Raw genomic sequence first — 7,894 nt, 5'->3', positions numbered from 1 at the left:
TGCCTCTCCGAGTCCTCAGAGAGGGGTGGCATACAAATCTAATAAATAATAATAATAATAATAATAACAACAACAACAAGAAGAAGAAGAAGAAGAAGAATTGAAGGCTCGCGGCTGGGTCATCCCTTTTAAAACTTTTTTCCTTTTAGAAGTGCAGCTTGATAGCCTCTTGAATTTCCCGGCCGCAGCTTAGCCAATCCGCAGCCAATATGCATATTCGTTATATTTGCATAACTTATTTACATAAATGCTATTTTCATATACATTATTTACATACATAAATAATACCCCTACCCTCCTAATCCTTTGCAACGGTTAATCATTAAGCCATGTGATATAATCATCCAACCAGGGCGGACGTCGACTTTCCTGCCCAGACCTGTGCAGATCAGAAGAGTTGACAGCGCTGATGGAGGAGGTTGACTCGTTTGTGACTCCGCAGAACTCTGTAGGCCCTGCCTGCGTAGAGTCTCCCTGCGCAGAGTCTGCGATACCAGCGCCGGCCTCCTGGGGTCCATGACTCCCATTGCTGGATCATCGGGAAAATTCAGGTTGGTACTCCAGAGTATCTGCAGGTTGTTGAACGTCCTGGGCTAATGGTGCCGAGTGGAGTTTCCCCTGTGGGGATTGAATGTTCATAGTCTTTTTTAATAATCTGATTATTGTCCAAACGGAGGTTGGCTGACTCTGAACACTTCCGGAGGTGGTCTATGTACCTCCTCCATTCTCGGCCATCCTCTAGGAGGATTTCGTAAGATTTTGGTCCCTTTTTTTCTAATATTTCCCTCTTAACCCAAGTCACACATACCCCGTCAAAATTCTTTGCGAAAACCATTTCTCCCACTTCAAAGTTAGGTTCTGGTATTTGGGTCACTTTCTGTGGGCTATTACTGTAAGAGGGGTGAAGTCTGTCTAGTTGTAACCTTAATTTTTGCCCTATTAGGAGTTCCACAGACTTATATTTGTTGTAGTGCTAGGAGTTATGTGTTGAATTCAATTTTTTTTCCTGCCAGTCCCCTGACGTTGAGTGGGCCAGGGCTTCTTTGGCCATTCATTCACCATTCGTTCAGCTTGTCCATTCCTAGATGGGTTGTAGGGGAAATCAATGCGTGTCTAATGTCCAGTTCTTCCAGAAATGTTTCCATTTGCCTTGCTGTAGATTGTGGTCCATTATCCAACATAAGCAGATCTGGGCACCCATATGTAGCAAACAGTTTCCCCAACACTTTTACGGTTGCACACATCATGGTTGAACTCATTAGTATTATTTCCATCCATTTAGAGTAAGATTCCACTACTGTTAGGAAAGACTGTGATTGGATAGGTCCTGCAAAGTCTATATGGATCCTAGACCAAGGACCCCTGGATCATGTGCCCTTCTGATATCAGCACAGCTTGGAAACCAAGATGGGGAATATTTCAGCTCCATTTTTTCCTGAGAAGTTTGCGGAAGAGTCAGAAAAAATGATTGCTGACATCAGCGTGTCATCACCGGCATGGTGCTTCCGGTTTGGGCGAATATGTCCAACCCGGGAGGAACCCACCTCTGGTTGAAAGAAATCAGCATTTAGCCATCCAATTGACATCTAGAGATAAAATAAAAACAAAAACAACCTTTCAAAATGTAAAGTTAAAAGCATCAGACATCTGACTTCTGAGCTACTCCCACAAGTAGCTGTCTTTCTATGAATACCGTTTTGATTATTGAAAAAATATCCAAATTTCTACTCCCAGTTCAATAGGATAAAGCTTGCCCTATGTCTCTTCTGTAATTTTATTTGTACTTCTGTACAGAATTAACATATTATATTAAGCTTTGTTCAAAGATGCCTACCGTGTTTCCCCGAAAGTAAGACAGTGTCTTACTTTCTTTTTATCCCCAAAAGCCCCACTATGTCTTACTTTCGGGGTATGTCTTATATTGGAAAAAAAATGTCGAATTTTTTGTTTTAACCATAAAATTAACATTTAGACGTGATGACGTATAGAGGGGGGGGTGGCGCGGAAGTGGGCAGGAGGCGGCGCTCATTTGGATCAGACGGAGGCGGCAGACGCGGTGACGTATGGAGGGGGGGCGGTACGGAAGTGGGCAGGAGGCGGCGCTCATTTGGATCAGACGGAGGTGGCAGACGCGGCGACATATGGAGAGGGGGTGGCGCGGAAGTGGGCAGGAGGCGGCGCTCATTTGGATCAGACGGAGGCGGCAGACGCGGTGACGTATGGAGGGGGGCGGTGCGGACGTGGGCAGGAGGCGGCGCGCAGCTAGATGAGAGGGAGGCGGCAATACCCCCGTGTTTTCCCGAAAGACATATGTCTTACTTTCGGGGTACGGCTTATATTAGCCGACCCCCCTGAAACCCCCGATACGTCTTACAATCGGGGGTGTCTTACTATCGGGGAAACAGGGTATGTAATGAAGTTTCAAAATGTTGTTATTAGAAATCTCAAAAATATGTAATTAAATGTCCGCAAGTAAAAATTATGTTCCAGTTCAGGGTTGTGCTGCATAGAAAAATGTTACATACTACAGCGTATCCCTGGAAAAGTGAAATTTATAAAAAATATAACCTTGATAACAAATCAAAGGGATGCAAGTCAAAAGGCATCAGAAAGTAAGCCCATGTGTTTTCCTTTGGCTGCAAAACATGTTGTGGTGACATGCAGCCTAAGAATTCTAGTCAGAACAGAAAGAATAAAACAAATCCTCAGGGACCTGTAAAAGAAAAAAAAAGGATAAAAATAAAAGGATAAAGAAAGGGCAGAAAGATAAAGATATCTTACAAAAAGGGACCACAAATCTTTACATGAAACACCAAAAACAATAAAGTTCCTAAATTTTTGTTTATCATACTTTTTGTATTTATGTTTTAAATAATTATAACATTTCTTCTAGAAGAAGTAATGTTTTCAGGCATCAGGTGCCCTTCTGAGATTTTTTTTAAAAACCACCGAAAAACTCAAAAGATGAGCAAATCTCATGTTTTAATTTTAATTTTGTTTTAAATTAGATCATCAAATCTTTTATGTTTTTGTCTAAAACTATAAGATGTCATACAAGAGTCTCGTAAGATTTAAAAGAAGTATGAAAAGTACAGTGGTACCTCTACCTAAGAATGCCTCTACTTAAGAACTTTTCTAGATAAGAACCCGGTGTTCAAGATTTTCTACTTAAGAACCCGAGCCCGGAAATATTTCCTAGGAAATTTGAGAGTGGCACAAAGGCCCGGCCAGTTTCTTTCCATTCCCCCTTTAATCCCGGTCATCTCGGGCTTTTCTGGGCTGCCAGAGGAACCTTTCAGTGGCGCTTAAGGAAGCTTTGGCAGTCCAGAGCGAACGTTTTCCTTTCTCTGGACGTTTGGAGAGGGAATAAATCTCTGCCAGCGCCCAAAGAAAAGAAACGCTCCCTTCACTCTGGGCAGCGATTGTCCTCTTCTTCCTCCTCCTCCTCCCACCCAAATTCCGGGCTTTTATTTCTTTCCTAATGGGTTTGCGCGCATTATTTGCTTCTACATTGATTCCTATGGGAAAAATTGCTTCTACTTACAAACTTTTCTACTTAAGAACCTGGTCACGGAACGAATTAAGTTCTTAAATAGAGGTACCACTGTATTACATTTTGGGGGTCCATAGATGTCATCTACACCAATTTTCCCCAGTCTTGTTCTTTCCTTGTGTGCCTGGTGACGTTACACAAAATGTCTTTGGCCCACACCCTGCGCAAGATTCGCCTTCTGTGCACACACAGGAAGCCAAATCTCGTAGGAGGAGACTCATACGCTGCCACACCTGACTTATCTAACAGGAAACGGGTGTTTCTGTACATGCTTATGCTGGTGTTGAGATATATTGAGGGAACTCATCAAATCTGCAGATGGTTGTAGATGCTCTCTCACTGGAGGTTTTTAAGAAGAGATTTCACCCAAATACTTTCAAAAGGCTTTATACTTGGTATGATGATTCTAAGTACTACCCTAGGTGCAGTAATGGGCAGCCAAGTGAACTGTTAAGTCCTCGACAGATGACCTTACCAGTGTTGCTCGCTGGGGTGACAATTTGCTTCACGTTTCCCGCGCTCTCCTTCCTGGGTGCCCCCCCCCACCTCAGGCTGGGTAGGTAGGCGAACGGGTGCTACCAGAAGCATAAATGCTGCCAGCACCGCTTCCACCCACACATTCTGCTTGCATCTCAGGCGGGAGGGGGCCGCAGGAGGTTGGACGGGAGCTGGGCAGGAGAGAGGGAAGCTTGTCCGAGGCCAGGAAGGGAGAAAGAGGAAAAAAGCAAGGAGTACAGATGCAGCAGCAGCAGGGGAAAAAAGAAGAGCCGAGATGAGACCAGTAATCCAGGAAGTGACAGCCGCCAATCAGCTGGAGCTGTGCACACATCTTCATTTCCACCGGTGGAACTGCGTTCCACCCCGTCCTGTCTGCTGCCCACCCCTGCCTAGGTGCAGTAATTACAACATAGAACACAGAATTATAGGGGCTGGAAGGGACTTCTCCCCCCTTGCTCAAGGCAGGAGCCCTACACCATCCCAGTCAAAAGGTATTTTGAAAAGCTGCAGTGATGGAACACTCACAACTACAGTACATTAACTGTTGGAGTAGGTTTTATCACTAGATGGAAAAAAGGAAATAAAGTAAAATCAGAGAGTTAATAAATATTAGATAATATAGTAAGTAAATGTCAGAGAATCAGTCACAAAAGGAAAACCAAAAGATATACCCCAATAAGATCTTTGCCAAAACTCGAGGTATATATGTAAATACAATTTATGTAATAGTAAATAAGCACCATTAGATTTGTACTACAGGCATGTCACAAGGTGTCCAACTTTTATTTTAATGCTTTTTTCTTTTTCTGTGTGAGTTAAATTGTTTGTATTTTGTATGTTAAAATGAAGTTTACTTTTATAAAAAAATAAAAAAAAACTTCAGGAGGCAAGCTGTTCCATTGATTAATTATTCTGTCCGTAATTTTGTTGCCTTCCCTATTTTTGATGGTTTTTTTTTAAAAAAACACACATAAATATGAATATCAATTTCACCTCTAAACTGTAAATCCAGAAGAACCAGGCCCTTTTAAGAACATCAAATATTCAAGGAATGAAGCTGCCGCTAGATGGTAGCAGTTAACACCCAATATTGTGAGATAAGTCTATGTGTGTGAGGATTGTGGAGGGCGCCTCATGAGAGTTCCTGTAAAGTATTAGACTGAGGTCCAAACACCCTATCATGTACATTCACATTGCATCAAGCCATGGACTATTTTAAACAAAGCTACTTGAATATGTTCCCATTATGATTTATCTATTCTTTTCATTAAGCATTTTAAAGAAATATGTGGTGTGAAAAATAAAAAATTTAAAAAGAAAAGCAAAATAATTATGGTATGACTGAGGTCATTTTGACTATTTTTTCTCATGCAATATATTTAGTCATTTAGGTAGTTTTCCTGTAGACTAGAAGAATGAAAATTATGTCTATAGGTAACTACCTGAACAGTGCAATACTATACAGTATTTCAAAATTAGTAAACACATGGGGGAGTTGGTGGGTGGGCCTGCAGGTAGGTGCTCTGGAGCAGCGTGAAGCGCCATGCCTGGGATGAGCAGGATCGGGAGGGGGTTGTGGAAGATATCAGGCATGCAAGTGGGTGTTGTGATCCAGTAAGGTGAAAGGTGCAAAAAATAATGGGGTGGAGGCCATTATGAAGCCAATTGGAAAGAAATTTAGAACAGGCAGTTCTTCACACTACTTATTATTTGCCAAATGTGTATAAAGCTGTCCATCCACTATCGGGTTCCTATCTAGTAGGGGCCATACTGCACACCAGTAGTAAAATGGGAGATGCACGCGCAGTTTCGGACTGCTGGCATGTGCACAAGCATGTCCCAGTGAAATTTTGTTCTGCAGGAAGAAAAATCTCATGAGGAGACACACGGGTGCAAGAGATTTTGGCGATTTTTTGCTTCTGCGCATGCGCAAAACAATTGCTGAAATCTCTTCCTTGTGCATCCGCTCACAAGATTTTGCTTCCTGTGCATGCGTAGAAGCAAAATCTCACTGGGATGCACACGTGTGCATGCTGCCAACTTAAAGCTGTGCGCACAGCAGCGGTAAGTAGCAGCCTCCACCTGCGTCCATCCCATGATTGTGTAACTTACATCAAAACACTTCTTCCTAATTGACCTGTGCAAATCCATCCCCTGCATGCTCCCACTAGCTGGGGACCACTGGTTTACTGGGACAGGATTAACACAGATCAATTAGGAGGAAGCATGTTGAATGTATGCTACACAATCACGGGAGGGACAGCTTGATAACACATTTGATAAATGAAGAAGTGTGTGAAAAAGTGCCTCTTCTAAATTTCTTTCTGAAAGGGCTACAGTGCCGTAAACGATTTTGAAGGTCCCAAAGGTGCTTTTTCAAGATGCAACTGGATTTTTATTTTTCTTTGAAGACCGAACATTTCAATAAATAAATAAATAAATAAATAATAATAATAATTTATTAAATTTGTATGCCACCCCTCTCCGCGGACTTGGAGTGGCTCATAACAAAGCAATACAAAGTATACAAATCCAATATTTAAAAGCAATTTTTAAAACCCTTATAAAAAGCAATCATACAACTCAAGCAAGCCATACATAAACCTCAAGAGCTAAGGGGTATGCTAATTTCTAAAAGTTTACGAAAGGCAAGTCCTAATCTCTGGGGGGGGGGGGGGGAGTTGATTCCAGAGGGCCAGGGCCGCCACAGAGAAGGCTCTTCCCCTGGGTCCCGCCAGACGGCATTGTTTAGTTGACGGGACCCGGAGAAGGCCAACTCTGTGGGACCTAATCGGTTGCTGGAATTTGTGAGGCAGAAGGCGGTCCCAGAGGTATTCTGGTCCGATGCCATGTAGGGCTTTATAGGTCATAACTAACACTTTGAATTGTGACCGGAAACTGATTGGCAGCCAGTGCAGACCGCGTAGTATTGACAAGACATGAGCATATCTGGGAAAGCCCATGATTGCTCTCGTGGCCGCATTCTGCACGATCTGAAGTTTCCGAACACTTTTCAAAGGTAGCCGCATGTAGAGAGTGTTGCCATATGCATGTACACAGTATACCCATGCAACAAAATTCGTATGATGCCAAGAGCAATCTCAACATACGTAACAATCCGAAAGAACATGCTCAATCCACACAACAGACCAAGTATTATTGTCCAGCAGTTCACTGATGGTGACCCTCTAGTCTAGTACATTGTTAAGTGCAATTATAGCTCTGGGAGAAACACTGTTCAGAAAATGTGTGGTTCGAGTTTTAATTGTTCTGCAGCAGTCCAAAAAGATTGCAAGCAGGATGAGAAGAGTCTCTGAGAAGGTTGTGCACCTTTCTGAAACAGCGAGATGTGAAGATATTGTCCAGGGCTGGTAGCTGGAGCCCAATGATATTCTGGGCAGTTCTAATGATTCTCTATAAAGCTTTTTTTATCCCCTATGGAGCTTCTCCCATATCATGCGAGAATGCCATATGTTAGGACACTCCCTATGGTGCTGCGATGGTAGGACAACAATAGATGTTGAGATAGATTTATCTTCCTGAGCATTTCTCATCCATTCTTCAACTGGATGGTGGGGAATGGAAGGATTTCTGCTCTTTGCAGGCAGCTGGTCATTTGCATCCTTTCAGAGAGTCGTTAAGGCCACTTGGAGGTTTCTCTGTGTCACTTTGAAGGCTTTTAAGCCCCGCTGCTCTCCATCCCACAGGCTGCATCCTACAACTCCCAATATTCAGAGTTAAGGGCAGAGGCCAAGACGCCTGTCTCGGAGCATTCCGGTCTCCTCAGGCCCTCTCCTCCAGGCCTGCCTTGCTCTCTTCCAGGCACCTTTGATTTCTCCCACG

The sequence above is a fragment of the Erythrolamprus reginae genome, chromosome 9 (genome assembly GCF_031021105.1).
Source record: "Erythrolamprus reginae isolate rEryReg1 chromosome 9, rEryReg1.hap1, whole genome shotgun sequence".
NCBI classification, from domain to species: Eukaryota; Metazoa; Chordata; class Lepidosauria; order Squamata; family Dipsadidae; genus Erythrolamprus; species Erythrolamprus reginae.
Note: the sequence above shows the minus strand (reverse complement) of the source record.